At 36.0% G+C, this 24,338-nt stretch overlaps 1 pseudogene; it reads right to left on the bottom strand.

Moving 5' to 3' along the window:
- Positions 1-3,103: 3,103 nt before the first annotated feature.
- Positions 3,104-24,338, bottom strand: part of LOC102773184 — a 115,965-nt pseudogene continuing 94,730 nt past the window's right edge.

The following is a 24,338-nucleotide window of genomic DNA, read 5'->3' on the forward strand; positions in this document are numbered from 1 at the left end:
CCCATCACTACCCTGCTGCCACTGTGGCCTCCCTCTGCAGGAGGTGATGGGGGGATGGTGGCAGCCCCATCGCCTTGCCACTGTTGGTTGCTGCCACCCCCGATTGCCATCCACTCCCTCTGCTCACTGGCCTGGCTCCGCCTGTGCACTGGCCCTGCCTCCCACTGACCAGTAATTCCGCCATTTGGTCGATTTGCATATTAGGCTTTTATTATATAGTATGAGTACCTTTAGGTTCTTTTTCTGAAAAGTTTTGGAACCAGTATTACACTTTATAAGAAATCCAACTATAAAATGGAGAAAATAAGAGTACGTATCAAATGGTGAAATTTAAGATAATGTATCATACCCTCATAAGGATATACCTGGTTTTAAGAGTCCTTTTCTGATGCCCTCTAAGAAGGTAAGTGTGTGACTAACATTCTACTAACAAATCCATGGAGAGATCTTTAGCTAGGGTCTTGCTTTGTGGTTTTACTAAAAATCCTAGGGAACTGACTGTTAGTCATGTTGATTTGAATCCTATTCGGGTGACCTGGGATAACTGTTTATTTTTATGTTAGAATATATATTTTATAAATTATTATCATCCACAAGTCTTTCTGTAACTTTCTGTATTGCCATTTTATCTTCCCATGCAAAATTTGAAAATCATTTTGTTTCACTCCAATTACCAAACATAATTAGGTACCTATGGAATTTCCCAGGCTAGTACATCACTGTTTTGAGAGGTCATTTCTTTAATTGAGAGAAATGTCTTAAAATAAAGGTAGTAGGGTTAATCATTTTCAACATCTTTCATGAAAGAACCTCTGTAAAATCATGTTGGCTGACCAGTGAAGACTCCTTAAAGCCATAGATTTAGAAAGTGCACTTTCAAATATTTGTATAAGATAATTCTTTAGTGAAAGTTGCAACATATTTTTTCATATGGAATCAGATTATAATATGATTAAAATTATATTAAAATCTGATTTTACACCTGCAATCAGAATGTTTCCTTAAGTTTATTTTTCTAACCTTTCATACAAGGTATTTCTAGGAGGTGGTAAAACAGGCAGAAATCTATTATTTCTCCTCTAGAGAGCAAGTAAACTATGATTTCTACACACACATCCCTTGATCTTAACAGTATGAAATACTGACATGAGACATGGTTTTAGTAAGGAGACGCCAGAGAAAGATTGACTCCATTTCTATAATCTATAAATGGACAATCTTCTCTTCACAGAAAGCAATGACTACATTCATTACTAAAAATACTAATAGCATAATATGTCATACTCTCACATTCTAGTTTTAAATAACCATACATTTTCAATATTGGTAAACAAACAAAATCACTTGAATATATGAATATATCTTTAAAATGTATTAAGTATTTATGTATCATTCACTACAAATCAAAAGGTTTTAAAGTTTTTGTGTCTTTTAAAAAAACAATGTGATCATATGTGCTTGGTCTAATTCATCTCACTATGCTGAATTCTATGCAGAATAAATGAGTCAGTGTAAGACAAAAATGGTTGATTTAAAGTGATTGAGTAAAGATCTGTGTATGCCTTTGAGTGGATTCACAGAAGAAACATTCATTTCTCGGGTTCATATCTGAATGTAAGCTTATGGTTGACCTAAACATTGTACTAGACCAGTGGCTCACCATATCACCCCAAACGCTGAAAGCACGTAAGCAACAGAGTGAACTTTGAGACTTAGAGAAATTGCAGGAAAAGTAAATTCTGATGAGGAAGGAAAAATAGGAGTCAAAAAATCTATGAAATATTTATGGTTTTTGTTATGTATCATTTTAATAAGAATGCAAATATTGTGAATGCTTTCTACTAGTACAGTACTGACATTTACCAAATGGAATTCCGTTATTTGACCTTCTTCTGTAAACATTGACATTGCACTCACATTTATAATAGATTTCTGTCTGTTTTACCACAGTTGAATGTTTCCACCGGGGATGTTATTAGTTATTATGGCTGAAAATGCACCTGCACCAGCTGTGCGCCTAAGTATAAAGAAGGCACTAACCCAAATCCCGGAGTCTCTTAACAGACCTTTGCTGCATTACTGCCGTGGATCCAACATCCATCTTGAAACAGCAGGAAGAACACTTCTCCCAACACTTCATTTCCATAGAAATAAGGATCTGACTTCCACTCCTGCTTTCCCTCTTCGCAGTATCTACTGCCCCTTTCCTTGCTTTTACCCATTAGCTGTAGACAGCCTCAAGTTGCATTATAAAACTATTGAAAAAAGAGGATGAAGTTAATCGAGTCATAGGAATGTAGAAATGTTAAGAAAAAGATCAATACACGCAAGTTTATTTGAAAGCACAAAGAGAATGGGAAAAGCAAGAGCTTAATCTGTGTGTTTTTTAAAAACTATTGAATTGTTAACACAAATTGCATTACTGAGATGCATTCTAAGATCAGAAATTACTTTCGAAGTAAATTTTCTATTTAGAGTAAACTCTTTTAGTCATTATATTTTTTAATCATTCTATGGATGTTGGAGTTGGGGACAGACATCACGTCAATTTCCAGTAAAAATGCTAAGAACAGCCGAAACCGGTTTGGCTCAGTGGATAGAGCATCGGCCTGCGGATTGAGGGGTCCCAGGTTCGATTCCGGTCAAGGGCATGTACCTGGGTTGCGGGCACATCCCCAGTGGGAGATGTGCAGGAGGCGGCTGATCGATGTTTCTCTCCCATCGATGTTTCTAACTTTCTCTCTCCCTTCCTCTCTGTAAAAAGTCAATCAAATATATTTTAAAAAAAATGCTAAGAACAGTCTATGCAGTAACTAAAACTGGAGGAAGAAAACACTAACCAAAATATGAATTAAAATACATCTTTCATAAATATTGTCTCTAAATTGATAAAGATATTTACAGACAATATGAAGTTTTTGTTATATTTTCAACTGGCATGATTTTTTATTTATTTTATTTTATTTTTATTTTTTTATTTTTTTGACAGACAATTGTTTAGATTTTATTTCATAATCATAAACTTAACTCTGCAATCCAGTTAAACTTGGAGGGTAATAAGGAAAATATGAAACCCAAAAAACTACAGAAGGAGGTCTGGTGGTTAAGATAAAACACAAGTCAAATTTATTAGAGTTGCCCGCAGTCAGCAATGGTGATCTTCTTGCTGGTCTTACAATTCCTGGACCCAGAGCGCTCCATGGCTGTCACAATATCCATGCCGTCTTTCACCAGGCGAAGGCCACATGCTTGCCATCCAACCACTCCGTCTTGGCCGTGCAGATGAAAAACGGGGAGCCGTTTGTGTTCGGTCCAGCATTGGCCATGGACAAGGTGCCAGGACCGGTATGTTTCAGGACGAAGTTCTCATCCTCAAATTTCTCCCCATGGACAGACTTGCCGCCTGTGCCATTGTGGCGTGTGAAGTCACCACCCTGGCACATAAACTCGGAGTAATTGTGTGAAAGCAGGAACCTTTAGAACCAAACCCTTTCTCCCTGGTGCTCAGAGCACGGGGCGTTTTCTGCTGTCTTTGGTGCTGTCTGCAAGCAGCTCGAAGGAGACGCGGCCCAGGGGCTCGCCCTCGGAAGTAAACGGTGGAGTTCCCCATGGCTTGTCACGGGCGGCTTCGGGCCGGCGGTGTCTGCAATTATTTAAATAAAATAATTACCAGGAAGTTATTTTCAGTGTTATACATATAGTCAGTTTTATTGTATTTATATACTTTCAAGTTTCAAACATAAAAATGTCTGAATACTTATTATTCTGAGGCTTATTTGTCTTGATTTTACCTCAATAAAGTAACTTCTAATGAATATATTGACAACCTAATATGACTTGTGTAGGGATGTAGGCCTTATGCATCCTTACCATTTTTGTTTTCTCTTTCATAGTATGTTATAGAGTAATTGAATGAGGAAACTGCCGTATTACTACTTAATAATTGGATATTTAATTACTGGAGATAAAAACAAAAATAGTAAAAACAAAAGATAAAAACTACGTATAGTATTCCTGTGAATCAACAAATGCAAAGCCTAAGTAAACTTTGATCAGATATAGAAAAAAGTAGAATGAAAGCGAAAAATAGTTTAACTCTCTTCACCAATTAATTTATTTATCAAGTATTAAGCCAAATTCAAAGCAATTCTCTAGATTAGGTTTGTGTAAGGGAAAATGTGAAGAATGAGAAAGAAACTAAGATTGCTACAGCTTTGACAGAAACGGAGCTTCATATATTCTATGTATATAACAATAATTAAGTATATGAATATGATTCAACATAATATAGTTGCAATTACAATTCTGCCAACTATTTATGGTCTTGGGTAAAGCAACCAATCATTGAGTAAGAAATAAATTATTCTTAGATCACTTTATATGTGCCACAGGAGTTGCCTCACTCACTTTATTAATCAATGTATTCCCAAGTCAAAGTATCATTCTTTTTTTTCTTTATTAAGATATTACATATGTGTTCCTATTCTCCCATTGCCCCCCCTAGCCCCACTCATACCTTCGCCCCCTAGTGTCTATGTCCATTGGTTATGCTTATATGCATTCTTATTATCTGGAAATTACTATGGATAAGAAGTAGTTCTATGCTGCTCATAGCAGCGGGGGGCGGGGGGGGGGAGTAGAAAACAAGGATATTAAGCCTAGATGACCAAGGCTGATAAGTATCCTACATGCTATGTTTACTTATCTTCAAAACATTTACTAAAAATTTGACAAAGGAGGCAAGAGCATACAATGGAGTCAAAACAGTCTCTTCAGTAAATGGTATTGGGAAAATTGGACAGAAACATGCAAAAAATGAAACTAGACCACCAACTTACACCATACACAAAAATAAACTCAAAATGGATAAAGGACTTGAATGTGGTCGGGAAACCATAAAAATCTTAGAAGAATCCATAGGCAGCAAAGTATCAGACATCTGTCATAGCAATATCTTTACCAATACAGCTCCTAGGATAATGTAAACTAAGGAGAAAATAAAATAATGGGGCTACATTGAAATAAAAAGCTCCTGCACAGCAATAGAAACCATCAACAAAACAACAAGAAAGCCCACTGCATGGGAGAACATATTTACCAATAGTATCTCCAATAAGGGTTTAATTTCCAAAATTTATAAGGACATCTTAACAAAAGGAAGATAAACAATCCAATTAAAAAATGGGCAAAGGATCTAAGACACATTTTGAAAGAGGACATACAAAAGGCCAAGAGACATATGAAAACATGTGCAAAGTCACTAATCATCTAAGAGATGCAAATGAAAATAACAATGAGGTACCATCTCAGACCTGTCAGAATGACTATCATCAACAAATCAACAAATGACAAGTGCCGGGGAGCATGCGGAGAAAAAGGAACCCTCGTGCACTGCTGGTGGGAATGCAGACTGGTGCAGCCACTGTGGCGTTTCCTCAAAAAACTAAAAATGGAACTTCCATTTGAGTCAGTAATCTCACTCCTAGGAATATATCCCAAGAAACTAGAAACACCAATCAGAAAGGACATATGCACCCCTGTGTTCATAGCAGCACAATTCACCATAGCTAAGATTTGGAAACAGCCTAAATGCCCATCAGCAGATGAGTGGATTAAAAAGCTGTGGTACATCTACACAATGGAATACTACGCTGCAGTAAAAAAGAAGGAACTTTTTACCATTTGCAACAGCATAGATGGACCTGAAGAGCATTATGCTCAGTGAACTAAGCCAGTTGGAGAAAGATAAATATCATGTGATCTCACTCATTTGTGGAATGTAATGAACAACATAAACTGATGAACAAAAATAGATCCAGAGACAGAAGCATCAAATAGACTGTCCAACATCAAAGGGGAGGCAGGGGAAGGGGGGGCGGTAAGAGATCAGCCAAAGGGCTTGTATGTATGCATGTAAGCATAACCTATGGACACAGACAGTAGAGGTGTGAGAGCATGTGCTGGGAATCAGGAATGACTGGGGAGAGATCATTGTGGGAAAAAGGAGACATATGTAAGACTTTAAACAATAAATAATTTTAAAAAATAAAAATAAAAACATTCATTAAATAATTAATGCAACCCAAAGCAAAATTGGATGCTTGAACCAGAAGGAAAAAAATGTCAAACAGCCCCAAATTTCAATCTAATTAAATTAAAGCCTTGTACCAAAGTTCATTAAAAAAAAAAAATAATGGTTTAGTATTTTCAAAAAAGCTAGACCAGACATTATAGGGTAGCCGTTCTTAAGGACAGGGCCAATCATATTCCCATAAGTTAGTGGCAATTCCTATTTTATAAAGTCAAGAATATTGTGGCTCTAACTATTGCTTAAGTAATTAGTTAAATTACTGGATATTCTTTCAGAAGAATTTTCATTACAGTTTCAGTGAAATTATAAATAGATCCATTTTGTGTAGAAAACTAAAAGTCCATCAGATAGAATTACAATACAGTTTTGTTGTAGCATTAATATTACAATTAGCTTTTCATTAAAAATATAATTTGCCATTGCAGAAACAACAATAAGAACAACAACATGATAGCTACTTTATTTGGAACATCTATTCTGTGACAAATTGAACAAACCATTAGAAAATGTCAAGTGTTACTTAATGTTCACAGCAGCCTTGAAGCAGATGTAATATTTTTCCATTCATTAAAATGATATGATTTATGATAAAACTGAAACTACACAATACATCAATTTACCTAGCTTAAAGCAGAAGATAAAATGAACTAGAATCTGAACAATATCCAAAACATCAATAAATCTACCCTTAGCAATATATAACTTAAGGGTTCATTATTTTTAAATATTCAGGACTCTGTAATCTCATTAGTGAAATAAGACTTTTTGACTAATTGATATCAAAGGTCTTTTTAGATTTAACATTCTATGTTTTATTATTTACTCAGAATTATCAAAGAAAAAGCCACTAATAGAACCATGAAGAAGAGATTGAGTGAGATCATCCTTGTAACCTATGTAATGAGATGTAATTAAAGAATTTTCTATTACTAATAACCTAGTTATTAATATCTAGCAATAACAATGCTATTAAGAGATTATTCTGTCTAGAGAGCAGAAATGGCAGATGTAAATTGTTAACATTTGGATTATACAGAGAATGAGAGAAGGGAATTGCTCTGGCTGGAACAAGTAGGTGAATTCAAGTAACATTTACTGAAATGGTGAAGTTGGCAGGGAGTTTGGGGTGGTAAGTTTGAGAGGCACAAATGTGAGTTTTGTTTTGGACATGTACAGTTTGATCAGAGGTTAGGTACTAGATTTGGCACTTGGGTTGAATTATTCAATAAATGAAAGTAATGAATAAGAATATGTTTAAAGCTTTAAAATAAATAGAACCAGAGTCATAGAAGAATCAAATAGAGTGTCCAACCTATGAGGGAAGGTGGGGGGTGAGGGGGTAAGAGATCAACCAAAGGACTTGTATGCATGCATATGAGCATAACCAATGGACACAGATGGGGTGGTGAGGGGATGTGCTGTGGGTTGGGGGAGGCCAGGGAGAGGTCAATGGGGGGGAAAAGGAGACTTATGTAATACATTAAACAATAAAGAATTTAAATTAAAAAATGTATATCTATATAGAGATAGATATATTGCCAAATTACCCTTCAAAGAGCTTGTCAATTTATCATGCCGACTGGCAATGTATGAAAGTGCCTATTTTTTTCACACTGTTGCCAGGTGTTAATATCTACAAACACCTTTGCCAATTTTATAGACTAAAACAAAATGAGAACATTCAGGGATGAAGCATAATAGAAGGTCACTTTATAATGCTTAATCTGTGATGTAAATTTTATCCAAAGATGTCATCGATGGCTATAAAAGTGTGAAATAATTAATAAAATTTACAAATCATTAGAAAATAAATATTGTTTAGGTTTTAAGATATAGAGGCCTCAATTTTAGATTTGGTGAATTTGAAGTAATTGTGAAATTAAAATTACCTGTTATAACAAGTATTGGTGATGTGATGTGTTAGACATCAGGTCAGTACATCACAAATTACCTAAATCATAGAGACATAAAATAGCATGCATTTATTATCTCATGACATCAGTAAGTCAAGAATCTGAGTATGGCTTGACTGGACTAGGCTCAGGATCTTATAAGATTGCAATCAAGGGGTTGCTGGGCTTAATTCTTTTCTAGAGCTCAGTATTCTCTTTAATAATTGATATAATTCAATGGTTAAAGGATTGAAAAACAACTCTCTCTCTCTCTCTCTCTCTCTCTCTCTCTCTCCTGTCAGCCAGGGCTGCTTTCAGTTCTTTGCAATGCGGCCCTTAGGAGAATTCACTCTAGTCTGCTAAAATATAGTCTTAGGATGGAACATAACCTGGCCTAACAATTTTCCCATACTTTATTGGTTAGAAGCCAGATACACATTTTGCCCACACAAAAGGAGAGGGGATTATACAAAGGTAGAATTCATGGTCACCCCAAGGGCAGGGGTCCTCAAACTACAGCCCGCCTGTTATCTAAAAAAAATTAGATAACAGGATTTAGACAATTAAATAATTGAAATAAAACATCATTTAAAATAATAGATGCTGACAAGTAGGATAAATATTACTCAGAGCTAACACGTGTTTTATCTTAGATGCCAAGTGGAGGAAATACAATTTTCTTCATAAAAAAACTTTGATATCACTATTTATTTCAGCCTTCTCACAAAGTAATGCACTTGTGGGGTTTTTTGTAGTCACTGTTATCTTACCTAATAATAGGCAAACATGGTGTTTTTGCCACTGCTGCCTGTTGCTTAGCAACGGACTAGTTTTTTTTAAACTATAGTCGGCCCTCCAACGGTCTGAGGGACAGTGAACTGGCCCCCTGTTTAAAAAGTTTGAGGATCCCTGCCCTAGGCTATATTCACCACATCTCGCCTTCAAGTTACTGAAGTATAGAATAGAATCTTCCTGTGTTTTGATTAGGATACGTGTGTCTACAGGTATCATCTCACAATGTCAGAAGAATAATAATGGTAGGTCAGTTCCAACACTGATGTTGCAAGCTCATGAAGTAGTTAATGATGGTGGTGGTGATCATCTCCACCTTGCCATCCGACAGCTTGTGTGCTGTCTGTCTCTCTCCTCATGGCAACAAATTGGGCTCAATAAGGCCCAAGCTTCATGTACAAACATACATCAAGTAATGAAGAGACAGAATGCCTTCTGTTCACTTTTAATGAAGAGGAAAATTTCTCATGCTTCTCAGATGCACTGGCTAGGATTTAATTACATAACTAGCCCTCGCAGCAAGTGTGTCTGGGAAAGCATGTGTCTTTTTCAGATTCTAGAGTTTTAGAAATAAGTCTTTTATCAAAGATGGAGCGTGAGAGCATGGCTGTTGGCAGTAGCAACAGAAATATAATTTGTATTATTAAAATTGTTTTTAATGAAAACACACACAGTTTTTTCCCAAAGCCTACATACATAAATAGTTAGTATATCCAAAACTTGTAGAACATACTACACTCCTCCTAAGAAACTCAAATTTTCATCTTATCAATAAGAAGCATCTGTTGTATTTCAGTTTCCACTTTGACTCTTGCAGAGAAATATGTTTCTAATATTTTACATCATGGCTCCTCTGAAAAGAAGAGAATACCAGTGAGAAATTTCCCACCCTTCTCAACCCGAAACTCACTGGAAACAAACTGCTCTCCTCAAGACTTCAAAGAACCTCACAATTAGGGATCCTGATATACAACTGTGTTTTAGATCTCCTTTCAATGTATTCCATACAGTATGTCCAATTCAGTTTCTCATCTGAGGAAGGCTTTGCATGCAAGATGACACAGCATGTGCTTGTTTTAAACGATGCCTTGGCTCAAGTCAAACGGAACTCCTTTCTATTATTCCTACTTAAAAGAAAAATGTCATTTGAAATCCCAAGATAAGGCAACAAATTGGCCATAATTCAACAATGTCTATGGTTTTATATGACATTTGGCACATTTTAAATCCTCAAGCAAAACTGGAGTTTCAAATTACTTGACTATCTTCCTGCATCATGAAAATTGCTTCAAAAGTCTTTCAGGCACTAATATATTTAGGATCCAATTACAGGCTTTCTGTAAACAAGTAATTTCCCTAAGTAGCTAATAAAGTTTTGTGCCTCCATTCACCTTCCTGTTTTTGATAGATGGCAAAGAAAATGCAACTATTTCAAAGGATTTTTGTCCTGGCAATTGAGATTTTTTAGAAATTCTGTTTATTCTTTTGTAATATAAATTACAAACTGCTATTGTTTGTTTTCATTGACAAAATATTTTTTCCAGATGTGACAACAAAACCAAAAAAAATTTAGATAACAGGATTTAGACAATTAAATAATTGAAATAAAACATCATTTAAAATAATAGATGCTGACAAGTAGGATAAATATTACTCAGAGCTAACACGTGTTTTATCTTAGATGCCAAGTGGAGGAAATACAATTTTCTTCATAAAAAAAACTTTTATATCACTATTTATTTCAGCCTTCTCACAAAGTAATGCACTTGTGGGTTTTTTTGTAGTCGCTGTTATCTTATCTAATAATAGGCAAACATGGTAATTGACCATACTTTCGCTACACCTCCCATTGGCTAATCAGCATGATATGCAAATTAGCCACCAACAAAGATGGCGGCTAATTTGCATACTAGGTTACAAGTGGTGGAGTAAAGTCTGATGGCCTGGGGCCGGGCCGGAGCAGCAAGGCTTCACACCCTGGTGCAAGGCAGAGCAGCTTGGCCACATGGCCCCGGCGCCAGCCAGAGCAGCTTGGCCACACAGCCCCGGCGCCAGGTGGAGCAGCACGGCCTCAAGGCCCCGGGGCTGATGGAGAGTAGAGGCCGCACGGCCCTGGGGCCTGCCGAGCAACGAAGCCTGATGGCTCCGGGGCGGCTCCGGCTGGAGCCCAGCCAGAGCAAAGGCCTGGGTCCCGGGTGCAGGAGGAAAACCGGTGCCAGCAGCCAAGGAAAGCGAAGTCCTATTGAACGAATCTCTTCGTGCAACAGGCCTCTAGTTTTAATATAAAATGAGTCTTGATGTTTCCCCAAAATAAGATAAGAGGGAATAAGGATAGAATTTTTTTAGGATTGTGTAAGGGCTAAATAGGTAATGACCCATCTCTTTCAAGTTCTGAACCGGACGCTGAAATAGTCTGATAAAAATGTCAGCTTTACTATTATAAATAGCTGAATGGCGGTCATGACTTTTGATCTGTTCACAAAGTGCTTGGTAATACTTGGTAATACTGAAATAGAGCCCCTTTCTCCCATTCTCTTTCCTGCCTCTCTTTACACCAGATGGGTTCCAGTCAGAGTGGCCATCCCTTTGCAAGATCTGGGACCTCCAGGCTCTTGACTAGCACAGGAAAAGAATTCAAAAAACAAGTCTGAGTGAGAGCAAAGAGAGTTTTATCCTGGTAGAGAGAGAGAAAAAAAAGGGCCAGAACAGAGGTTCCTGGAAACAGGATCAGCCGTTAATGTCCCCTGCCCCAGCTGTCTCCATCCCCCATTGCAATTATCACAGGGCACTGCTATAAAAGAAGCAAAAGTAGATGTCTGAGTGGACACAGGCTAACTCCTGAGTTGATCATGTAGTCAGTCAGTACTTGGGATTTTATATTTCCAGGGGTGGGTTTTTTCTGAACTTTGTGGAGCCAAATTCTGACTCTCCCTTCTGGTTGGGAAGGGTCTTTGTCCCTAATATGGTCCATTCTGGAAGTGTTCTAGTGTCATTCCTCTCCACCTCTCTTCTACCTGTGATGTCAGTTGTCATTATAATCTATCTATATAAAGCAGTAATTTGCAAATGAGGTCAGGACTCTGTAATGGTCATGACCAGCTCAGGAGGAGGGGCCAGGCACAGGCCCGAGACTGAGAGAACAACATGCAGGCGTGGCCTGGAGCCTGAGGATCAACATAGAGGGGCGCCTACTCTGAGCCTTTGCAGCACACACGCACACACACAGACACACACACACATACACACACACATGTCGCCTGCTCCGAGCCTCTGCAGCATGGCTCGGGGCAGTTCCCCAGCAGACACACACACACACACACACACACACAGGGCACCTGTTCCGAGCCTTTGTGGTCAGACTGTCCATCAGTAGGACATCCCCTGAGGGGTCCTGAACTGTGAGAGGGGGCAGGCAGGGCTGAGTGACCCCCACCCCCCGGTGCACAAATTTCATGCACTGGGCCTCTAGTCCTACATAATAAAAGGGTAATATGCAAATTGACTGAACAACTCTATGACGTGCACTGACCACCAGGGGACAGACACTCAATGCAAGAGCTGCCCCCTGGTGGTCAGTGCGCTCCCACAGGGGAAGCACCACTCAGCCAGAAGCCGGGCTTATGGCTGGCGAGCCAAGTGCAGCAGTGGTGGCAGAAGCTGGCCAGGCTGAGGGACCTCCCTGCCAACTCTGAGTGCATGAAGTTTGTGCACCAAGCCTCTAGTAATGGTATAATAAGCTTTGTGGTTGTTATCCGGTCAATTTTTCCTCTATGTTAGATTGATCTGGTTTTAGATGGTCCTTTTGTTGTTGACTTTTGCAACCACAGAAGGAGTTTAAGGAGTTTCCTGCCATAAACTATTTCCCTTTGATTATGCATGGAGGTGGGAGCTCTGGTGAGAGGGCCTATTGGATTATCGGCCTGTGATGTCATGTCCTACTTTCTTATTCCACTTGGAAGGAGTTTTTCCTAACTTCTTTCTATCCTGCCTTACTTCACTGGCTCAGTAGGACACCGCAGGTCCCACACTGAAGGTCTCAGCCAATCACTTTAGCTTATTTCAGAGCAAAAAAGCAAACCAGACTGCACTGTCCCTAAAGGCAAGAAGGTTCAAAAAGATAGGCATAGACAGAACTGTGTCATCTGCTCAAGTCCTCCCTAATTCACCCAGCAAAGAAGTCATTCGCCCTGAGGAGGAGTGACTAACAGAGAAAAGGTGAGGTTGTTTGGGTGAGTTCCTCAAGATGGTAACATAAGTCAAGGAAATAGAGGGTTCCCCTCAAAGGATTCAACCTCTGAGAATATATCTGTCCGGGAGTTGGGAGCGAGGGTAACCAAATAGAGTAGTATAACAGGAATCTGGGTAACATAATCCAGGTTATTTAAAAAATCAAACTAGAAGCAGATGGAATCAGAAGGCTATTCATAATAGTTACATTAGAAATAGGATGAGCTGGACTTGTATACAAAAGGAACTCTAAGGGAATGACTTTCGAGAAGATTAGACACTATAAAAGTAATATTTTATAAAATTATAAGTAATTCCAGTGAAAAAAAATAGAGAAAATTCTGTAGAGGTTTTCCTTGCCTTGCCTAGCACATTTAATAATTTAAGCTTTGTCATCCAGTAGGTCTCATTCCGATATGAAGAGATTGCACAGGATATTTCCTAGTGAGATGAGTTTTATTTTTAATTACAAAAGTAATTGATAATCATTATAAAAATAATTAGAATGAAAAAAAAGAAAAAAGTTAACTTTTTATGTGCTCATTCTATACAAAGTTCTGATTTGTGTATAACAACGAATCTAATCATCAGAATAACTCAAGAAATACTATTAATATTACCATTTTTAATGAAGAAAACGAGGCACTAAAATTCACATATTGTATAACTTGGAAAGCCTTGATTTTGAAGTTGTGGACTCCACCTCTTAACAGCTAAGAAAAGATGTCAAAAGCTAATAGCATCATAAATTCCACCACCTAGATATAATGATGTTTAAGAGTTTGTTTTGGAGACTTTTTCCATATAAACAAATACATAAATGTATGCATTTTATGTAAAAAATGTCATTATACTATAATGTTTTATAATCTTTTTCTAATTTAAACTATGTCATCAATATTCTTCCATGTCATGATAGTCAAATTTTGAATTTGTCATTTAAGGACAAATTTTGAAATTATCTTAACTGTTTAACCAAATTTTATTATTAAACATTTAGTTTGTGTTTCAACTTTTACTCTCATACAAAATACAAAAATTAAAAATCTGTACATGCATTGTTTTAGAGATATGAAATCATTTATTTAAGACAAAATTTTAGTTTATATTTTATGAATTTTGATATGCTTAATGACAGTTTTCCAAAGAAACAATTTTTAGAATTTATAAGAAGTAGACAATAAGATTGCCTGTTTCTCCACACTTATTTCATTAGTGATATATTGGAATTTTTAAACAACAAGCATCTCATTTTAATTGGAACTTTTATGTATAAGACAATTTTAATACTCTATCTTGATTGGTTCTGTTTTTTTTCCAATGAGATGTTTAATAAAGTATTTGACATTTTTATAATGTGTTATATATGTACATATAAATATGTTTTATTGATATTTAAGGGAAATTTATATACTATGAATATTTTAAAGGTATAATATACATATCAAATACTATTCCAAATTCATGAGTGGTGTTTAAAAACTACTTAAAGTTTTGCTATTTTGATGATTAAAAATTATTATAGGAAAAGATAGTCATGATTTGATTCTGGTTTCTATGGCACTTTAGGATAAAGACTGCAGGGCTGCTCTCCAGAAAATGGCATTCACATAGTAATCAAGGAAAAGGACACCAATCACTCAGTGCTCTAGGTAAGAATTTTTCTGAAGTTGAACACCATTATGGCCTTTCTTAAACAGGGCTTTGTTATCCCCCAAATTACTTAATTATCTGCAAACATTTCTTCTATTATTTTATGGTTTAATTTTTCGCTATTGAATTTTTAACTCACCTGGAATATTTGTTATTTGGAATATGGGATTTATTTTCATACTGTAAATAGACATTTAAGAGATTTTCTCAAAAAGTGAGTTGTTCCAGCATTGTTTTCAAATAATACTTTTTTAATCTTTGATGTCAAATATTAATTCTCAAAATTAAAGTTTGACATATACTAAATAGTACTAAGTATGTTTAGGTCCATTCATCTCATTCATGGGTTATTTATCTTTATGGAAGTATCACTTGTTCTGATTGTGGTGACTTTCTAATGTGAATTTTTATCTAGTAAGATGATATAACCCCTTCCCCCCATCCATTATGCAGCCAGACATTATTCTAAATATGAAAAAGATGAATAAAACCTTCTTTCGATTTCTGCAATGTTATTCTGCAGAATTAAGATGGAATCATTTGGTTAAAGTGCATAGAATGTGGCTTCATGTTTAATTTGTATTTGATCAATCAATCATTTAGTAAATAGCTATCGATTACCTTCTCTTTTCCAGGAACCATTCAGTGGTTTGAGGATATACAAGCGGACAATTGGTAATGGGCTGTGCCTTTATGGAGTTTTCAGGCTATTAGGGATGGCATACCTGAAACAAATCATGACAAATATGATGTGCTAAAAATGAAATGTGCGGGATGTTTTACCCACAGAAGGCGGGAGTAGCAATCTTCAGAGTCAGGGGAAGCCTCCCTGAGGAGGGGATGTTCAAGTTATCACATAGAATATCAGTACACCTTAGTCAATACAAGTAGTAGAAAAAGCAAATTTGGTAAAAATACATATTTACTTGTATATTTGTTTGTTTTCTACCTTTTCACGTTAGAGTGTAAGCTCCACATGGGCAATGTCTTGTTTGATTCATCAGTGTATGCCTGGCATAGAAGGAGAAAGAGGAGAAGGGGGAGAGAAGGGAGGACGAGAAGGGAAATGTCATGTTTGAAAAGACCAAAGACAAATGAAGACATTTGTTGCAGAATGTAAATGTCTATTGTGTCTAGCACACAAAAAGCAAAAGAGAAGCAGATTGAACATTTTCAAGGCCATCCTGAAGAATGAATTTAAAATGATTAGCACTGGGAAAAGACAGAAATATTAGACAGGAAGTGATAATCAGGGAATTTTCTCTTTAAAAGACCATTCTGGCCCTAGTTTGTTTGGCTCAGTGGATACAGTGTTGGCCTGTGGATTGGAGGGTCCCATGTTTGATTCTGGTCAAGGACACATACCTTGGTTGCAGGCTTAATCCCAGGCCCTGATCAGGGCGTGTGAGGGAGGCAACCATTCCATGTGTCTCTCTCACATCATGTTTCTCTCTCTGTATCTCTCCTCCTCAGTTCCATTCTCTCTAAAAATCAATGGAAAAATATCCTCAGGTGAGGATAACAAAAATAAAATAAAATAGAAGATCATTCTGGCTGCAGTAAGGAGTATGGTTTTGACTGACAGGAAGAAACAATACAGGAATTAGAATGGATTAGAACAATACATGGATTAGAATAGTAGCAGTGGTGATCAAATAAATGGACCGAATAGAATTCATGCAGGCTGTAGAAAAGCAGGATTTCATTCCAAGTTTCATAGCTTGAGAAATGGGTAAATTGAGAAGTGAAGAAGTTAAAAACTAACTTGCTGGACTAATAAGTGTGGAATATCCATGGCATATCTAGGTAGACATACCAAACCTGAATCTACTTGCATTGAAATTAAGAACATCTTTGGTAGTGTATTGATCTTCACTTTTTAAATTTTCTTTATTAGTGGCATAAAAGATGAGTTAAGATAGGCTTATCAAATTTTCAGATGACAAACATTTAAGACCAGTTAATTAGATAGAAAACAAAAATATTATAGTTTGTATATAATTGCTGTAAATGTTATATCAGATAACTCCTTAGCACTCACTGTGAATTACCAAGTGCTCAGTAAATGTCAAATTTTAATAGTATGATAATATTTTTAGGTGAAAAAAATTGTGACAGCACTGAAAATATGTCAGGTAATAGAAATAACTATACACATGCAGTTGTTTCAAAAAGCAAATTCATCTACAGAATGGAGAAGTCATGGAATCATACATAGCAGTTTGTGAGCAAAAGTTCCAGAAATTCCAGTTGACTAATAATAGTTCAATCTGAGTCCACAATGCATAGTACTGAAGATAAGTGACAGATCGTCTTCAAAATGTAGTATTCCACACAGGATTGTATTCAGACTACAACCAATACTCAGAAAATTTTTATATGAGGAAGGCTTGAAATAATTATTATTTGCTTGGGGGAAAAATGAAGAAAATAAGAACATGAGAAATAGTTACTAACTTAATCAGCTTTTCTAGAAAACAAGATAATACTAATTGTGTAAAATTTTAACAAAATCTTTTTTAAGGGAATCACTTATTCACTATAAAAATTAAATCCATAAAACCTCTCCAAGAAGTAAGCTCTCTATTATTATCATATGTGAATGAGGGTTAGATTCCTTTTGCTGGAATGTGGCCAGAAACTGAAGATTATTATCAACAAAATTATAAAATGACATCAATGATGCACTAAAATAATATATATCAAACCATAATTCCAGAGTTGTACATTAGCACATTGTTAACTGTACATAGATTTTTACAGGCTAATTGTAACATTGGGTATTTGACTCAAGATGAATTTTGGAAGTTACATTTAGTTTAGTATACAGGGACACAGACAATAGTGCTGCAAAGGCCTGGGGTGGGGCGGGAGCTAGGTGGAGGGGGCAAAGAGGGAGGAACTTTGGGATATCTATAATACTATCAACAATAAAAATAAAGTTAAGAGAAATCACATTTAGTTTCTCACAATTTGCTTAAAGCATATTTGTGATATTAGAGTGATTGTATATCTAAGAACTAGAGATCAAAATAACAGATATTAATTCAGATCATTGAAGTTCTGGGATCAGAAGATGTTGAATTCTGTCTTATTATTTAGATTCTGCATTTTATGATTTAAGGGCCTGCGATTTTGAGCCCTCAAAATAAATAATCAAGAAGAAAGATTTAAAAATATCATTACAGCCCTGGGATAGGATGAAGAAACTGAAGCACAGAATCATTTAGATTTTAAGATACAAAAAATTCTAGCCTCTATCTGGTCTATTTTCATAGAAGGGAAGAGTTAAATCTCCAGAAAATAAACAACAAAAATGTTTACCCAAGCAATTAGCATTGTGCAATTATTTTAATAATAATGTCAAAAGTAACTGATTGTAACATTGGGTATTTTATTCAAGGTGAATTTTGAACGTTTGGAAGACTTTTAACTTTCAAGTATAATATAGTCACCAGGGTAAGTTCCATGTATGAACTAATTTATGTCTCATCACAGCCATTCTTTGGGGTAAAATTAAGACACTGAAGAACAGAAATACTGTCACTAGTCCAAGGTCACACAGCAAGTAAATGCCTCAACCAGGACCTGATTTCAGTCAGTGTGGTTATAGAATCTTTATTTTTCACATATTAATTAATCATTTTAAAGGAATTGTTTTAAAATTGTGCATGTCAAATTTTAAAGGATAAAACAGGTTAAATACATTTAAAGGACAATGCTATTGGTTATTACCACAAATAATGAAAAAAATTGGGACAAAATATGTGGCCCTCTATAATATAACAAGAAATACCTCATTTGTTTTTTTTAAAGATTTTAGTGACAAAGAATCTTGCCCTAAACACTCCTTAGAATTTCTTTGAAAATATTTTAAAGGGAGGTTTGAAATAATTTCAAAACGCAGGCCTTTCCCCACCTTTTATAGCCAGATATTTAAATAAATTTTATCTCATCTAAAGCTGGATGCATGTCACAAAACTTAGCTATTCGGTAACATTATGTCTTTGCCATTTTCTTTGACCTTCCACCAGATGGAAAGCATCAACTCTAGTAATTTTGCCTTGGAAATCCTAATGTTTGTTGTCTTATTAGAGAGGAAATAGCATATTGTTACATCTTCTCCAACAGTGTCCTTATTATTAAATCAATGATGCCATTTTTCCATAAAAACGGTTCCATGAGAACATAACAATCTCATCAATAAAACAGGCTCAGCTCATCTGGTAAACTTTCTTGCACATCAAATGGGGCCAGATGCTTTAATACTGTTACTGGGCCACAGTGTTACTTTGACCATATTATTTATATTGCATTCATTCATCCAGCTCTTTCTCTAAATAAATATCATTATTTTGTTAGCCTTAGCACAATTAAAAAGGCTCCTGGTAATTAGATAATGATTTTTTCTAAAAGGAAGTTAAATATTCAAATCAGTTCCAAATCACGGAAACAGACCGGGGCCACCTAGAAGTAACAAGATGCCTGTTATCTTGGCAGACTCGACAGCATGATTTCTTACAGACCAAAAATCGCTCTTGGTGGCTTGAGAAAAGTAAGGCACTTTACCTTTATAGAAGCATAACATTTTTTTCTTGATGAAACTCATAAGTTTTTAACTCATTACCCAGATACAGTGTCCAATAAATTAGAGGTTTAACTAGCAACAAACCAATGTGGTAATATACCCATGAATATGAGGTTGTTTGCTTTTATATGAATAAAATTTGGGACATCTATGGATGACAAAGGAGAGACAGTTTCATTGTATACAACACATAAAGACATACACACACCACCATCACACCCATCACCACCACCATAACCATGGCTTTAAAGCAGGGGTGGGGAACATTTTATCTGCCAAGGGCCATTTGAATATTTATAACATCATTTGAAGGCCATACAAAATTATCAACTTAAAAATTAGCCTGCTATATTTGGTCAAACTTTCATTAACTCATCCCTAATGCCTTGGACGAGCCAGACTAAGCGATTTTGTAGGCCTTATACGGCCCCTGAGCTGGACATTCCCACCCCTGCTTTGGACTCTTCCAAGTTAAAAACAGAATAATCATGTAATCATAAGGGTGACCACTTTGTTAGCATTTTTAAGGACCATGTTTAGGGTTTATATGCTTTTCTGTATTTGATCTTAAAATAGAATATATGTATATACATTATCACATTCCCAGTTAAGATGATGTAAGTACTGAAAGAATGTGTGACCCAAGCACTGTTATAAATAAATGCACAGTTGTTAATGAAGTTTTCTTTTACCCTTTGCATTGTGTAACCTTAACACAGACCAAATGTCAACATCACATTTCTGTACATAGTAGGACTATATTATATTCATCCTTGTAAAAACCCACTCTCTCTCTCTCTCTCTTTCTCTCTTTCTCTCTCCCTCTCTCCCTCCCTTCCCCTCTCTCAAAAAATAAATGAAAAATAATCTTCTGATGAGGATTAGCAAACAAACAAACATAAACATATCAGTGATAGAAGAAGGTATTGAAGATATAGCCTGAGTCCAGATGGGAAAGTACAGAAAGGAAAACAGGACTAAAGAAAATATTTCAGAAGTTTCTGGATGATGCATAATGTTAATGCTCTAGGTTGTGCTCAGAGAAGCTAAGGTGATAGGACCTATGCTTCAAGACCTCAGGAGGTGAAATACTGTGCAGACCAAAACTCAAAGTTGGTAGCGGCCATGAGGGACAGGGGAAGAGCATCTGTATTCAGATTACAGATGTACTGTGTTTAATATCTATGTATTTTAATAAGCAAAGAAAAACACAGGCTTCCCATCTGAAGAATAGCTAAATAGACAAATGATCAAGTCAAGATTAGTAAATAAATGTTCAACCTTTGCTCGTTTGATTTCAAAGGCATCATCCTTTAACATGGATGGTGAAGTAAGCTAAAATCAATGTTGTAATAAAGCCCAAAATAAAGAGAAACTTCTTTGGAAGTGCTTATAAAACTCAAAATATCTTCCTTCAGTGTTTGTTGTTGTGTTTTTTTTTAATTGAGTGTAATGCAAATTTTCAGGGGAACAAAAAATAGTATTCAATTTGTCTATTCTTTGAACATCATCCAACTTTCCTATAGATATTGCTTATGAAAACTAAAACACCTTTCAAAATATGTTTGTCTTTTTATCTACTTTTTAAAATATCTGTTTGATCCAGATATTCTTGCTAAAAGCAAAGTGAATGTTCCAAATTATAACTGTCAACCTCATGGCATTTTTCAAAGGCTTTTGCATTTGGAGAACATCTTATTCTCATTTGTCTGGCCTGGAAGAATAATCGGGCATACTTTGATCTACAATATGTGTGACCGAATTTAAATGTATTGACTACCATTAGCCTTGAGAATATAATGTGATTTTTTTCATGTAATTCTCTCAAGGTATTCTCAACCCATAGAACTTTTCTTATATAATTACCAGAGATTTTATAACTTGACATAATTTGGAGGGAAAGCTCTATTAACACATTTAGTTTTTATTATTTTTAGGAAACCATTTGAAATTTTGATTTTCTCATTCTTTTTTTTTATTTTTAATCCTCACCTGAGGATTTTTTTTCCATTGATTTTAGAGAGAGTGGAAGGGAGAGGAAGAGACAGAGAGAAACATCGATGTGAGAGAGACACGTCAATTGGTTGCCTCCTACATGCCCCTGACCAGAGCCAGGAGTCTGCAATCGAGGTAAGTGCCCTTGACTGGAATTGAACCTGGGACCCTTCAGTCCATAAGCCGACATTGTATCCACTGAGCCAAACTGGCTAGGGCTGATTTTATCATTCTTAATTATTTTCAATGATCAAGATATATCTACAATAAATTGTTTTTAAAATGGCTTATTTTCTTAATTTTGCATGTGGTGTGAGTGCATATTTAACTCGTTAGGTTGAAAAATGTACACAATGATTTTCTTCTGTACTTATTTTGTTTCAATGAAACAAATATAGTTTAATGAAGCAATTATCACTTGTCAACAAATGACATTGCATTTGATCTCATATGGGTAGACATGCTCAATATTTTCACAGAACACTATTTTTATAAAGATAATAAATGTTGGCTGGTCAGTGTGGCTCAGTGGTTGAGTGTCAACCCATAAACCAGGAAGTCATGGTTCAATTCCAGGTCAGGGCACATGCTTAGGTTGCAGACTGGATCCCCAGTAGAGGCTGTGCAGGAAGCAGCCAATCAATGATTCTCTCTCATCATTGATGTTTCTACCCCTCTCTCCATTTCCCTTCCTCTCTCTGAAGTCAATAAAAACATATTTTTTTAAAAAGGGAATATATGTTTTTGCTAACAAGCCATTAGCTTTTATAAAATAAATTATGTATAAAAACATTATTGATTAAAGTGATTGTATTAGTTATTGCTTATTGATATTTACTGAGCTTCAGTCTTTAGCTTGGTAGACTATTTTTTAGAATCACAATTTCACAAGTTTCCAATAATTTATATCATAAGAATAACTGCAAAGGTGATGAAATACAGATTCTTATGTGAATGGATTAACTCACTAGTTTTTAGAGGAGGTAGAAAAACAGCAGGAAGATAAGCTGAAAATTGTCCTGTTTCACTCTTGTACATTTCTGTATCCTAATGGTACTACACATTATTGGACTTTAATACAGATTTTCTATTTCTCAGCATAGAAAAGAAAATTATTTTTTCTTCTTTCCTAATACCTTAGAATAACACATTTAAATGATCTAGAATTATTAAAACAACTGTTGTGTAGTTGAAGAGCTACAACATAACAAAGAATCTCAGCTCCACCATGCTAGCATAAAACCTGGACTCTTTAGGAGTCAGTTTCTTTGTTTATAAAGTGGAAACATTACCTAAATTATGGAGTTATTTTTGGCATTTATTCTATGCTGTATAATAAATAACAAGTTTAACTTCAAAAACAATACATTTATTATCTTACTATTTTAATGGTCTAAGGATCTGGGAATGACTCATCTGGGTCCATTGCTCAGTCTCACAGGATTCCAATTGTGGTGTTGGCTGGTACTGGGTTCTCATCTGAGGCTTGAGATTCTCTTCCAAGGTGATGTGATTTGGGCAGAATTCATGTCTTTGAGGCTATAGGACATATAGAAGTTTAGTTCTTCAAAGCCAACAGGAAACTGGTTCTCTTCAGGAAGGACCTGGTATCTCTTTCATGAATTGTCAGGCCCACCCAGGTAAATCTCCCTTTGGATTACCTCAAACTCAAGTGATTAGCATCTTAATTACCTCTGCAAAATACCACTACCTTATAACATAATTTAATCACAGGTGTGAGTCCTATTCATAGGTCCTGCTCACTTTCAAAGCAAGGGGACTCTATTTGGTGTGGACATCAGGGGATGGGAATCAGAGCTTTCTTAGAGTTCTGCCTAACACATTATCTGCCTACGGCCAGATATTTTGGTTCTTTCATTTCTGTATATCTCGTAAGATTTCACTTGTCTGCCTCTTTGGAGTTAGGTGGTAACTATTTTATTTTCTTTGACCAATGCAATGGGGAGAGTGATATGCATCATATGCATGGAGAAGCATGGCTGTGATGAAACACCTGCAGCCTATGTCCCCAAGTGAGTACGTTATGCAGATTCCCTGCTCACCCGAGAGGGACAGGTAGTGTAACTAAGAAACAGTTATTGTATTAAGCCACTGAGATTTTGGGATTCTTTGTTATTCCAACATAAGAAGTAGAGAGTAAATAATTATAGCAAAGGTAAAAGAACAAAAGTTAACCAATATTGGAGGTAAAAGAATTATTTCAACGTCATTTTACAAAACAACAACAACAAAAAACCACCCTGATCTATACTGTCTATATCTACGTCTATCCATAACTACATACCCTGAGTAACAGCTCTTTGAATTGCTTCCTTAGTTTACTATGTGTTTTCTCTACTCAGAAGGCCAAGACTGTTAGAACTGTAGGAAATCTCAGCTAACAAGCTGGGGATGGAGAGGTCTAAGTAGTATCCATATGAACCAAATAGAGAACTCATAACAGATGTGACCAGTGGCTGTGCTGTATGGCACAGGTGCCATGGGAGTTCGGAGATGGCAGTATGATCTGGTTCCATAAAGGGAGGCTTCATGAAGAAACTGGGAATTGTGAAGGAAGTAGAAATTCAGATTGGTAGGAAGGAGAGAGGCTTTTCCTAGTGGTACATTACTCATACTGGCTTAATATTAATAAAAATTCTTGTCCTATTTCACCAAGTCTTTTCTCTCAGCTATATATGTATATGTTCAATTGCTAATTATCTGGTGTTTCTATTTATTTTCAAAATTACAAACTTGCAATGTGTAGGAAAGGTGCGCCATGTGTAACTACTTTTTGAAGGGTCACACAGTGTTTATTTAAATAATCACTTACAAAGTTGTAACCTAAACACAGAAAACTATGTGCATCACAGGTGTGCAGATATACCAATTTTTGCAGAATGAGCACACATCATGCCTGTTGTCCAGATAAAGAAATTAGCCTCACATGTGCTCCCTACTTTTTGCTACTTCTTTTATCAGTAACAATTGCCCTCACTTCCAAAATTATGATTAATTGTACTGAATTATAAACTTTATGTAAACTGAATCAGTATTAATTCTTCAGTGTCTCTTCTTTGGCTCAGAGATTAGTTTGTAA

The sequence above is a fragment of the Myotis davidii genome, unplaced genomic scaffold, assembly GCF_000327345.1.
Source record: "Myotis davidii unplaced genomic scaffold, ASM32734v1 scaffold31, whole genome shotgun sequence".
Taxonomy (NCBI): Eukaryota; Metazoa; Chordata; class Mammalia; order Chiroptera; family Vespertilionidae; genus Myotis; species Myotis davidii.